Source organism: Macaca nemestrina, chromosome 7 (assembly GCF_043159975.1).
Source record: "Macaca nemestrina isolate mMacNem1 chromosome 7, mMacNem.hap1, whole genome shotgun sequence".
Lineage (NCBI taxonomy): Eukaryota > Metazoa > Chordata > Mammalia > Primates > Cercopithecidae > Macaca > Macaca nemestrina.
Genome location: NC_092131.1, coordinates 2,951,868 through 2,965,746, shown reverse-complemented (window position 1 = coordinate 2,965,746; position 13,879 = coordinate 2,951,868).

Here is a 13,879-nt window from a genome sequence, read left to right as displayed (position 1 = left end):
CTGTGGGCGAGTCTCTCTGAGCCTCAGTTTCCCCACCCGTACAGCAAGGACTGGATGAGCTCCTAGGAAAGCGGCCACTCTGCAGAGCCAGGGCGGGGGTTGTGGAGATGCAATCCACAGTCATCTCTGCTGCTTTCCCAGGGAGCAGACACCCAACCAAGCACCTGCCATCTGCCCTGGGGTCACAGCTTCCCTCAAGTTCAATCTCAGCGGTGTGTGGCCACCAGCGCCATCCCTGGGGACACAGCTCTTCTTCCCCCACCCCAGCCATATCCAGCAGGGGCTGAGCCTCTCCAGGAGCCACCAGGCTGGCTTTGAAGCCCAGAGCTTGAAAAAGGCACTATAGGTGGGAAAGAAGCCATCATGGCCGCTATCTTCAAAGCCAGAGGCTGTGGCAGCTGGAGCCCCTGCTTGGGCTTTCCTGGAGCACAGGTCTTTGAAGACATGCCCAGCCCTGCCCCTCACCCCAGGCTCCCAGCCTCCTGCAGGAAGCTCTGCACCCCTGGAAGAACGAGGGACGAGGGGGCCGCTCAGGAGCAGGCGGGGCACTCGGGGGTAGGCAAGAGGGCTGCAGTGACACCGTGCCTGGGCTGCCCCCCCACCTCCCTGGAGCCCAGGGCTCTCCTCTGGCCCAGAGCACCCGAGCTCCCTGTGCAGCCTTTTCCAAACTGGAGCTCAGAGGAAGCGGCCATCATGCCCCTCAAATCCTGTCCCAGCAGCACGCTGGCAATGGGCTGGCCCAGCCAGATAGGCGCACGTGGGCCAGAGGGTCACCCCCTCTTCCTGCAACTCAAGGAGAGGAGCCCAAAAGGAGATCCCCTCAGGGCCTCCCAGCACACCCAGACTGAGGATGCCAGAACCAAATTATGACCAAGGGCCCTGGGAAACTGAGAGAAGACAGGGAGGTCAGGGAAGGCAGGCTCTGCAGGAGCCCCCCAGGCCCCCTCACCTACCCAGGGGGTGATGCCCTGAGCCCCCACAGGAGCCAGACCCCCAGGCTCTGAAGGAAACAGTCACTGTGTCCACTCCCGGCTGGCCACCCCTCCCCAGGAAGAGTCTCTGACCTCACCCTTCCCCAGTTGCCCCAGAACCTTCCAGAATCAAAGGAAACCACAGACTTCTCTGCCATGATTTCCAGTCCCCAGGAAGCAGGAGACCCTCCTCCGCAAAGTCCACCTGAGGGTAAGGCTGGAGCGACTTCGGCTCCCCTGTCTAGACCCCCCTCCGGAGCCAGCAGCAGGTGCCTCACGGAGAGAAGCAGCTCCAGTGCTGAGAGGCCTAGCAAAGGCCATGGGGTCCTTCCCTGAGGTGTTCAGGCTCTGACGGGCCACGGCTCATGGAGAGGGGAGTGTGCCAGGTTTCCCCCTACTCTTCTTCCAGGGACCACCTCCCCACCATCCCAGGACACACCAGCAGACCCTGTGTGTCGGGCTCAGGAGCTGCCCAAGGGTCTGGTGTCCAGGCTGGTGAGGAGTGGGCCACCAAGAGAACGGGCATGCTTGGCTGGGGACTCCCAGCCAATCCAGGTGGGATTCGCTTAACTCTCTGTGCTTGACACCCAGAAGTCACCAAATGAAGGGACCACCAAAATCACTCATGGTGAACATGGCTCCGTAGGGATGTAGGCTCAAATCACAAGGGCCCCTCTCAGCTGGGAAGGTAGACCCTGGCTCAGCTGGGAGGTGAACTCAGACTTGGCCGGGAGGTAGACCTGGGCTCAGCTGGGAGATGAGCTCAGACTCAGCTGGGATGATGGCCCCAGGCTCAAATGGGAAGTGGACTCAGGCTCTCCTGGAAGGTGGGCCCAGACTCAGCCAGGATGTGACCTCAGGCTCGGCTGGGAAGTGGCCCCAGGCTCAGCTGGGTGGTGGACTCAGGCTCAGCTGGGGTGATAGACCCAGGTTCAGCTGGGAGGTGGACCCAGACTCAGCTGGGAGGTAGAATCAGGCTCAGCTAGGAGGAAGAACCAGGCTCAACTGGGAGGTGGCCCCAGGCTCAGCTGGGAGGTGGAGTCAGGCTCAGCTGGGGTGATGGACCCAGGCTCAGCTGGGAGGTGGAGTCAGGCTCAGCTGGGAGGTGGAATCAGGCTCAGCTAGGAGGAAGAACCAGGCTCAACTGGGAGGTGGCCCCAGGCTCAGCTGGGAGGTGAACTCAGGCTCACCTCGAAGGTGGCCCCAGGCTCAGCTGGGAGGTGGACTCAGACTCAGCTGGGAGGTGGAATCAGGCTCAGCTAGGAGGAAGAACCAGGCTCAACTGGGAGGTGGCCCCAGGCTCAGCTGGGAGGTGGAGTCAGGCTCAGCTGGGGTGATGGACCCAGGCTCAGCTGGGAGGTGAACTCAGGCTCAGCTCGAAGGTGGCCCCAGGCTCAGCTGGGAGGTGGAGTCAGGCTCAGCTGGGGTGATGGACCCAGGATCAGCTGGGAGGTGGACTCAGGTTTGGCTAGGGAGGTAAACTGAGGCTCAGTACAGGTTGAAGCACCATCACCAGGGCAGCCTGGTGACAGGTAATGACATTGGACTGCTTTTGTGTGAAAGAGGCAGCACTTAGTTCTTACTAGAAGAGACGCTTAATCTGAATATGGACTGGTCTTTCCTGGCCACAAGGCTTCTGCAAAAATGACCATCTTTCCCCATCAGCCTGGCCTTCCACACAACATTGCTGTTAGCCAAGGATCTCCCTTCAAGCTGCAATAGACTCAACCTCACAGAATCCACTGGTCTGGTCTGACGTCCCCACCGTCCGGCGGCTGCCAGCCTGATGGACTCGCAGAGTGGTCTTCGGAGACTCAGGGATGGCACCAGCTGGGTGGCGATGCCCTGTGGGGCCTGCCAGGGCCCTGCGGGATGCAATGCAGGCTCCCGGTCAGTGACGCACAGCTGGGACTCACAGTCTGGGGATCCGGGGCTGGAAATTGGGGCTTTTCCTGTGGTCACCCCTGTGACCCTTTAAGTTATAACTCACCCTTTGAGTCTTGCAGTCTGGTCCTTGAACTGCAGATGGGCCAGCCAATCTCAGAGCCAGGCCCAACGCCTCCAGGCCAGATGGACTCACCCACCTCCAGCCCAAGAGCATCCTCTGAGGAGGGGGATTAAACTGAGTCTCCAGAGACCACCTTCCCGCGGCACCTGCTTGTAAACTAACTCACCTGGGAGGTAGGGGACCACTGGGTTCCACACATGGAAACAAGGGTGGTGGGAGAGGCCGAGCTCCTCAGCAGGGTCTCCATGGATGGGACAATCAACAAATGCAGAGCACACCCAGGAGCCTGCAAAGGCCGCCCTGCTCCCACGGCCCCTGCAGAACCAAGAGGCTTCCACTTTCTAAATCACACAAATTAATTTAGAAATCAGAGCGGCTCCCACAGCTAGACTGCAGATTTCAAAATAGCTTAACAAATTACCAAATCCCCTTTAAGAAGACAAATTATTCCAGCTCCTCCACCAGCGCCTGGTTAATTATGCATGCACTTTTGTTAGGCGTTAAATATTCACTAGCTGTGGGTTTGCACTTGTGACCCGTTGCCTCATTTCCATGTGGGCTGGCTGTTGTGCCCCATGCTGTCCCAGCACCCAGGGATGCTGGCCTTGGGACCACCGTGCAAGGTGACGACCCAGCAGTGCCACCTTCACTGACCATGGCCACAGCTCACCTCTGCCTGCCCAGGGCTGCCCTCAGTGCAGGCAGAGCCTGCATCCCCCTACCAGCCTTCCAGGCCACACCATAGCCTTGGCCTACAAGGCCTCCTTGCCACCCTGCCTCCCTCCATCCTCGTCTCCAGGCACACTCACCCACTGGCGTCTCCCCGGGGCTGCTGTGGCCTTTGTCCCTCTTCCTGGTCTGAAGAACACCCAGGGATAGGCACGGGGTTTTCCTGACCCGAGGTTCAGGCCTCCAGTTCCTGACCAGCTTCTCCACAATGGCCCCACACGCAGAGTCTGCCTCGCCCACAGAGATAAGGTCATGTTCCCCGACCCCGGGCGTCCAGGGAGTGGGAGACCAGGAGGGCACCCAGGCATCCAGCGCTGCCTTCCTTCTTGAGGCAGGTCCCCAGGCTGCTAGAGCTGTGGCCCTGACTCCCTGGACAGTGGAGACACCTGGGCGGGACTCACCCCCAGGCCAACTAGAGGGAGCTGAGCCCTGGAAGGACCTGCACCCCTAGTGGGGCCACCAGAGAAACCCCTCCCTCCTCTTCCCCGAGACTCGACAGCCTGGCTGTCCCCTGAACCCACCCCTACTCCCCCCAGGCTGCCTGGGCGCCCCGCATTCACTGTTTCCACCCTTGGCAGATGGGGAAGGGGAAGCCAGGCAGGACGGAATGTCCCACCCAGGGTGCCCCCAGAACAGTGCCACCCAGCCCAGGACCCAGGCTGCCCAGCCCGGTGCCTCTGTGCCCATCCTGCTTCACACAGACAGGCTCCCCAGCTGCAGGGACATTCCTCGCCCTCCCTCTCCTCACACTGAGGGCTCTCCTGATTTGAGATCAACTTCCAAATGTCTTTCTTGAATGTTCCGCCTAATTAACTTCACATTAAGAGGACTGAAAAGGACATGGCAGCCGTGCCAATCCACAGCCCGCCCCGCTGCGACGGGGAGAAGTGCGTCCCACTCAGCCTCCAACGCCTGCAGTTTCATGCCTGCGGGCCTGGCTCCTCCTCCTCCAGGACACTCAGCCCTGCTGCCCGGTGCACACACACACGCGCACACACACACACGCACACAAATGCACACACATCCATGCAAGCGTGTATGCATATGTCCACACCCACATACATGGACACAGATATATACATGCCGCACACGCACACACCCGTGTACACGCACATGCGTGCATTGCACACAGGCACAAGCTTGCATGCTCACACATGCACACGGCTCGGAGCAAGCTCCCGAAGCCATTGAGTGGTGCCACCTTGTGCCTTGTCCTTGGGGACCAGTTGAGGAGCCACTGGGTGACAGGGACCACTCCTAGCACCCCTCTTTCAGGCACAGAGGAGCTGAAGCCAAGAGAGGGAAGGGGCTTGGTTCAGGGTCCCCCAGTGGCTAGCGGCTGGGAAGCTCTGCAAGTTTGGGTGCCTGGCAGTGCCTTCCACAGCCGCCCTCACCCCCTGACCCAGCCTTGTGACTCCCCTTGGCCCCACCAGCGTCCGTGTCCACTTCCTCCTGGGCCCACAGCACTTCACACCTGTCCTCGCCATAGCTGGGCCCAGACACACTCTTCAGCAGGCAACGTGGCCCCCTTCACGGGGTCTGAGTTGGGCACCAGCGTTCAGGAATTAGGAGGTTCCATATCTGTGTCCCCTGTCCTGCCTGGCTGGCAAAGTGGGGACTCAGCCTCCCTGTAGTCTCCACCTGCTTCCCTCCACCAGGCAGGTCTCCCCCTCACCTCCCGCCCTCCTCTCGCACCAGCTTCCCATCCCAGCCCCCAGAGGCCAGAGGGCTGGGGCGCCCTCCCCAGCCAGGTGGGGATGGGTGGAGGCTGGACTCTTTCCTCCCTGCCCCAGCTGCCTGCCCCACCGTGCCTGGCCTGCATCCACTCACAGAGCAAGAGATGCTCAGCTCAGCTTCCTGGGCTACCCAGCCTGCTGTCACCCTGCTCATCCCAAGAGAAAACGGACCCCCATTCCCTGCCTCAGGCCCCACCACAGATGCTGGGACTCCAGCGCACCCACCGGGACCCGCCCCTCAGCTCTTGTGAGCCTCACATGCCCAGGCCGAGCCACCGCCTTCCCCTTGAGGCTCCACAGGACCCCCCCAGCGTCCTCTGCAAGGACCGAGCAGAGACACAGGCAGCTGCCCTGAGCAGCACAGAAGCTGGGGCAGGCGGTGGGTTGGTGCCTTCACGCTCACTTTGGAAACTGTTGGTTCAGCAGTCTGGCCGACTACCTGCTCTGCGTGCCGGTGGCCTTAAAACCGTCCATGCTCATAAATCACCTGGGATTTACATAAGCGCCGGTGGCAGGTAATCTTTCAGAACGCCCCCACCACTCACACGCCGCCAGCGTGCTTACGCAGGGTCAGGATCCTGGGTGGAGCGGAAGAGAGAATGAACTGACGCGGGGCTGGGAGCCTGACAGGCAGCGTCACCAGGGAAGTTTATGGAGTTGGAGGCAGGGCTGCCTGTGCGTCCAGCTCCAGCTCAGCCAGGCACCCGGGCTCGGGTTGGAGGGGCCACGGAGGCTGCTCCTCCTGCCCCACGGCGGTCCTCACCTCTGCTCAGCCCCTGCCTTGATGCCCAGCCCGTGACTGGGACACCACCCAGCCTGCAGCCCTCCAACAACAAAGAGCCTCCGGGGCCTGCCAAGGGATGGGGAGCTCCTCCCTCTGGGATTTGCTGGCGAGAGCAAGTCTTGCTCCATGGAAAGGAAGTGCTAACGGCGGAATCCACACCAAGAGAAACGGCCACAAACAGCCTCTGCCCCAACAAGTCGCATGGGCCCCAGAGCCACACGAGGAGGACCAAAAAAAGGAGTTAAATACTTCCTGGAGACATTTTCCAAGACCACCCCCACCCCGTGGCAGAAGGAGGTGCCCCCCCAGCCATGTGTCCCTCCAGCCATGTGTCCCGCAACCATGTGTCCCTCCAGCCATGTGTCCCGCAACCATGTGTCCCTCCAGCCATGTGTCCCGCAACCATGTGTCCCTCCAGCCATGTGCCCCCCCAGCCATGTGCCCCCCCAGCCATGTGCCCACTTTGATGCTCCTCCACCAGCACGGACTCTCAGAGCCCCGCCTGGGTCAGACTGTGCAGGCAACGGTCAGGCCTCTGTGTGAGCAGGAATCAGGGCTCAGGGTGGGCTGGGATCAGAGCTCAGGGTGGGCTAGAATCTGGGTCCAGGGTGGGCTGAGATTAAGACTCAGAGTGGGCTAGAATCCGGGTCCAGAGTGGGCTGAGATTAAGACTCAGGGTGGGCTAGAATCCGGGTCCAGAGTGGGCTGAGATTAAGACTCAGGGTGGGCTAGAATCCGGGTCCAGAGTGGGCTGGGATCAAGACTCAGGGTGGGCTGGAATTAGGGCTCCATGTGTCTGGAATCAGGGCTCAGTGTGAGCAAATATCAGGGCTCTGTGTGAGGTCAGGGCTCCATGTGGGCTGGGATCCGGGCTCAGTTTGGGGCTGAGTCAAAACGCTCTGGCATGGCCTCACAGAGGTAGCTGGACTTGCTCATGGTCACACAGCAGGCGACAGGTGCTGGTGGAGCTCCTGGGTCCACGAGGCTCAGGCCCCATTGCTCTTCCCCACCTGCAGAAGCCACCACCCCCCTTGCAGCCCATGTCTGGGCTGTGAGTCCCTCGGAGCTCTATGGACACAGCTGTCTAGCCAGTGAAAGGGGTGGCCAGGGTCCCCTGGGAGCTGCACAGCACACGGGGTCCAAGCACATGGAAGGATGCTGGGCAGACACCCTGAGGCTCAGACCCACATCCCCCAGGAAGGACAGCTTGGAAACTACCCCACCGCTCCCCAGCGGCCAGAGGGAGAGGGTCTCCCTGATGAGCCCAGGCTGCTCCCAGAGGGAGGGAGGGAGGGAGAACAAGGCCACCTCTGGACACGCTGTCCCAGCCAGGAGCAGGTGGCTGCACAGAACAAGGGCCTGTAGGGTGAGCCTTGGGGCTGCCTTTCAAGGAAAGAGTCATCACAGACCCCTCCTCCTGTGCTGTGGGGGAACTGAGGCCCCTGGTCCCTCAGCCCAGCGAAGGCTGCCATCACTATCCTGGAACCCCAGAGAAGGGGCAGAGGACCCTCATCCATCTTCCTGTCCCACAGAAGAATCCCAGGGGAAAACCCCACCCCCAGCAGAGGAAGCAGCCGTCAGGACACCAACGCCCAACACCCCCACGGCCGCCAGATGCTCTGGGAAGGCCGCGCCCACTCACACGGCCTAACAGCCCTGCAGAGGGATCCCAGGTGTTAGGGAACAGACTGCACACCCACCCTTATCCTGGGCTGTGACCGTGAGGAGGAGCCCCCGCCCTTCCCCAGAACACAGCCTGGCTCCTGGCACAACAAAGAAACACGGGTGTGGGCGTGGCCCACTGCACAACCCCACCCCCAAAGCCAGGGCTGAGCCTACCAGCCCACAAGCCCTGAAGGGGCACGGGCGTGTGCTGCCTCCCTGAGCACTGAGCACCAGGGCCAATGGCCAGGCCGCCAGGCTGGGAGCCCCTCCCCAGAACTGTCTTCAGCCCCCTTGCCTGTGGGGCCCCTGACCCAGGTGAGGTTGTGTGTGGGGGAAGAGGGGATCCTGGTGCCCCCAGAGTGGAGCCAGCCCATGCATGAGGATGCCACTGGGGAGCCACGTGGCCCCACTGGGATTCCCCCGGGTGTCCCGAGGCTGCCGCACACTGCAGGCCTGTGAGTTTGCAATTTGTCCCAATAAAAAAGCTGCCCTGAGCCCAGACACCCACATGGGTCCTGGTGCTCCTACCCTTAGGAAATGCATTGCTCTCCCTGGGTTCCCCTGGGTAGCGAGGCTCCTGGGCCTGAGGGTAGTGTGGGACAGCCCCGCGGCACAAGTCCCTGGTCCCGCCAACCCCCACCCCGCAGGTCAGGCCCTGCATCCTGCATCCCTCTTCACTGGCCAGTCCTCCATCGCCACCTGGTGGCCGTTGCTCCACGACTGCCGGGACGGCCAACGTGCCCAACCCAAGCTCCTCCAGGACTGGCGCCTCCTGGGTGGACACTGGGCAGCTGTCCTGGACCTGAACTCGCCAGACTTTGGCAGAAGGCAGGGTTCAGGGGTCTCCAGCCCTTGTCCTGGATGGGGAGGCGCCCCGGTCCAGGCATTGCTGGAGCAGTGCCCTTGATCTTGAAAAGGAGCTTCAGTCATCAAAGGGGCTCCATCCCTGGAGGGCAAACAGCAATAAAAAGACACAAACAGGCTGCGTTACAGCGGCCCGGGGGAGGGGCTTCCTGATTGCGAATCCAATTCTCATTCCTGAAGGTCTTTAAAACCCTTCCTGAGCCATGTGATTGTCTCGAAAGAGCTGTTATTACTCTTATAAAAAAAACTTATAAAAAATTCTAATCAACATGGGTCTTAAACCGTAACGTCTCAGCACCCAGCGCTGCCTCCGCAACTTCGTGGGGCTGGCGGGAGGGACATTTACGAGCCATTCCATGCCCTGCGGCTGCCCGTCAACCGTGGGGCTTTTGTCACCCGTCAGAGCGATAACAACGGTTTTGTAACTCAAAAGTTATTTATTAACATCGGTATCTTCCACGTGAGGGTCTCTGGCAGCCAGGGTGGCGCTGAAAGGTTGGGGGTCCTGTCGTGGACATATATGATGGTCCCCAGCTCACCAGACCCGAGAAGCCTCCAAGACGTCACCACTTTCTGCTGCACCCGCTGTCTCGACGATGCATGGCGCGTGCCTCACCGGCACAGCGGGAAGCCAGGCTGACCTGCCGGCAGGACAGGGCGTCTGAGGCCCCAGGCAGCTGCTTTCCTCAAGGCCACCATCTAGCCCCACACACGGCAGCGATGCCTTTGGTCAGGGCCACATCCAGGCGTGCACTGAGCTAGAGCGCACCGGACCTGAGCGTGCAGCACCACCACTCTGTGGACCTTATCAGGGCAGCATCTCAGGGGCAAGTCTCCCCACCTGGTACTCCAGGATTAGCACCGCCTCGAAGTCAGGTTGGAGTCGCGCTCGGCCACGCACCATGAGTGACCTGAGCACGCCTCATCCCCAGAGCCCAGAGGGAGCAGTCCACGGCTCAGGGAGAGCCTTTGGGGACAGAGTACCCAGTGCCCCACGGCTCCTTAGTCATCATCTGGGGAGTCTGACTCCTCCTGAGCTGGGGGCCCCCAGTGGGAGGCTGCCGAGCCAGCTCTGGGCCCCGGGGCTTCCAAGGAGCCTGTCCCCGGGAGCAGCAGGTGAGCTGCGAGGAGCAGGCAGGTTTGTCACCGTGAGTGTGCAAGCTGTGGGGGCCTGGCCCCTCCGTGCCCTTCCCCGGACACATCTCCAAGGCAGGTTGCCTTTCCCCATTCCCTCCAGTTGCAGGTTCTGGCCAGTGTCCCCATGGAGGTCACACGTGCTGTCGGCTCCTGAACCAACTCCAGCTTTGGCCCAAGGGCAGGAGCCCAGCCTCGAGGACAAGGACAAGCGCCAGGGCCCTGGAGACAGAACCAGCAGGGCAGGTGGTGCTCAGCTCCTCGGGGCCCTTGGGGCTCCACTGCAGCAGCGGTCGTACCCTCTCCTTCCCCAGAGAGGGGCCAAGATGCGATTTGCTTCCTCACCTCCACGCTGAGAAAGGGGGGGCCTGTCCCTGCCTTGGAGACTGTTCCCCAGGGCTTTCTTGCACCCCGATGCCATTTGACTGACCCTTTCAGGAGGGTCTCTGACTCACCACCGGTGGGCAAGGTGTGAGCAAGCAGGTGCTCAGACAGTCACGGGTGCGGGCTCTGCAGGTGAGCACTGCCCAGGTCGCTTAGGGTTCCAGAGACTCTGAATGGAGAGAACCCCACATTCTCTGCCTCTGAATTGTGTGAACGTGACCTGAACTCGCCGACCACAGCAGAGAGCAAATGTGTCAGAAATGCCCACCTGTGAGACCCAGGCCTTGCCTCGGGCTTTGGAGAGGCCGGTTTGTGGTTTAAGGACAAGCCGGGGACAGGGTTCCTCAGGAGTGACCCATCACTGGAGGCTCAGGTGGCTGCAAAAGTCAGAAAGGGCAGAGGACAATCTGGGGATGACTCCTGGCCCGCCTGACACGTGAGGGTCATGGTTTCTCCTGTGCTCGTTGAGGTCTGTATGGGGCATGGTAAGGAAGCCCCTTGGAAGCAGAGGACCCGGGGCTGGCAGAAGCAATGACAGAGGGAATAGACTGCACCTCACCAGCCTCCCCGCACCCAGCTTGCTTGCCTCCACCCACACTGCAAGATGGAGCACATGGGAAGGCATTTGCACACACAACCCCTCAGTGCCCCAGACAGCGCCCTGGCCTGGGGGTACAGACGGGCAGGCAAGGGGCACACCTGACACCCGTCAAGCAAGACTTGCCGAAGTAGGAGGCTCAGGAGTGAGGCGGGACAAACACTGGCACAGGAGGCCCAGGCCCGCGAGCACCTAAAGAGGCCCCTGGGGGAGGAAGGGCCAGAGTGGGAATGCGTGTGACACCCAGCCTGGGACACGAGGAGCCACAGCCGGCAGTGCAGCAAGCAGGGGCCCTCTGGGGCCTGAGGTGGAAACCAGGGGAGGCCAGCACTTCTAGACAGCAGCTCAGTCACTCGCTCCACCTCTCAGAGTTCCTTTTCCAATATTCTCCCCGCATTGTCCGGAATCCAAATATTCCCACTTTTACAAGCAGCTTCCAGATAGCGGTGTGCAGGAGGCCGAGCCACACCGTCTTTGAGGAGGCAGGCGAGATGAAGATAAGACCAGAGAAATCCATCACACTGGCTTTTCAGGCCACACACCCTCTCCGGACCCTGCCGAGATTAAGATGCACAGTCCGTTATGGGGGCCCGTGAAGCCGGTGCTCCTCAGCCACAGACATGGAGCCGTAATTCAGCCCAGAAGCGGGGAGATCGCCCCCCAGATAAACCCCTAGCAGCTCTAGAGTGCTGGCGGCCCTGGGCGTCTGCCCCACTCCCAGCCCCAGGGCAGCCTGGGGAGGAGGGGTTCTGGAGGACCCCAGCCCCTACACGGCCCCCCACTCCCTAACACTTGCTTGGGCCTGGTGGGGGCGGGAGGCTAGACAATGAACTGAGGCAGCCCCTGAGGGCCACCTGCTGCAGCTCGGGGACCCTGGGGACAGGGCCAGACGGCCATGACATGTCTCAAGGGCCTTTGCCAAGCCTGGCATCCTTGTCCATAAAAGGACCAGGCCAGGGCCGGGTGCGGTGGCTCACACCTGTAATCCCAGCACTTTGGGAGGCCGAGGCGGGTGGATCACGAGGTCAGGAGATTGAGACCACCCTGGCTAACACGATGAAACCTCATCTCTATTAAAAATACAAAAAATTAGCTGGGTGTGGTGGTGGGCACCTGTAGTCCCAGCTACTTGGGAGGCTGAGACAGGAGAATGGCGTGAACCTGGGAGGCAGAGCTTGCAGTGAGCCAAGATTGCGCCACTGCACTCCAGCCTGGGTGACAGAGCGAGACTCCATCTCAAAAAAAAGAACAGGGCCGGTGGCCAGGTGCGGTGGCTCACAGCTGTAATCCCAGCACTTTGGGAGGCCGAGGCAGGCGGATCACCTGAGGTTGGGAGTTCGAGACCAGCCTGACCAACATGGAGAAACTCCGTCTCCACTAAAAGCACAGGGCCGGGCGTGGTGGCACATGCCTGTAATCCCAGCTACTCAGTAGGCTGAGGCAGGAGAATTGCTTGAACCCAGAAGGCAGAGGTTGCACTGAGCCGAGATCCCACCACTGCACTCCAGCCTAGGCAACAAGAGCAAAACTCCATCTCAAAAAAAAAAAAAAAAAAAAAAAAAAGGATGGGGCTGGCCAGGGGCAGGGCTTTCACCTTCACCACACCAAGCTGAGGACAGAACCCAGGCTGGGGCCGGGGCAGGAGGAACTGAGGTCGTTCAGGCCTTGTCTGGCCACCCTAAGGGGTCAGCCCCTCTGCCCAGGAGCTCAGCGATGCTGCCTGTGGCCACGGGGTCGCCTGCTCTACCTTCAGCCTCAGTTTCTCCCTTGTAAAGGGGACATACAGCCCCTTGGGAGCCATGAGCTTCGGCCACTACTTGTGAAGCACAGAGGGAGCTGGAGCACAGAGGCATCAGTCAGGCACGTGCTGCTGCCGCGGTCCACGTGGGAGGTTACGTGCAGCCCTGCAGTGGTGCTGGGTGTGGGCCCTGCACCTTCAGGGCCCCCCTGGTGCACCCCGGGGGCTGTGAGGCCAGCTCGCTGCCTTTCCAGCTCATCCACCCATTTCTCTGCTCTAGCCCTTCCCCAGGGCTCCTGCATTCAGCCCCTCCAACCCCAGCTTGGCGAGCTGCCCCTTCTGTCCTGCTCCCACTGCCACCCCCAGCACCAGCCCTTCCCAGTGCCCCTGAGCCCTATGGGACCCCTGCCCTGCCCCTAGGCACACCTCAGCCACAGGCCATGCCCGGACATCACCCATGGCTGGTCCTGGGGCCACAGTACACTGGACACAGGGTTCCAGTGTGCTACATGAACCGTGACAGGATCTGTGCAGCAAAGGGGGGTCCCCGCATACCCCGAAAGCCCCTCCTGCCCTCAGCCTCCCCAATACCTTCAGCAGGAAGGTGTGTGCAGGGTCTCTGGAGGCTGCCGCCCTCCCACCCACAGCAGCCATCCTGGCTTGGGGCAGCCGGAGTCAGCCAGTGCAGCTTTCAAACAGGATCATAGCGAGAACGCCACATAAAAGCTCTAAATAAACCCCAAAAAGGAAAATGGGACTGTTTTACCACTGAATCAATTCACCTCTAATTTTAATGCTCTGAAAAGTATTTTCTCTTAATGACTCCATTATTTTATCATACGGTGAGCAATAAACTCCCTCCGCATGTCTGCCACAGCCACAGCCTCTCGGGTGTCTGCCAGGCAGGGACTCCTTTATAGGCGGCTCTGTGCACACACAGCACCTGGCTCTCGTTTAGTGGTGATTTTATAGAAGATTCCCCCATTTCGTGTAATATAAAGTCTAGAACTTAATTAGCCACTGCCAGCTCCTCGGGCTGCTATGGAGTAGGTGTGCTCGTGCACCCGCAGACCACACACACCATGACAAAGTTACCGACCCTCTCGAGGCAGCGTCCCTGTGGCTGGCATGGTCACACGCCCCAAACGTGAAGCACTCAGGACCCCAGAGGGCTCCTGGCCTCCCGCCTCGTAAGTGGGTGCAGGTTATTAATCCCCAGCTCCCTGATGGCTCTCCCACTGGGACATACACATCCCTCATAGGCAAAC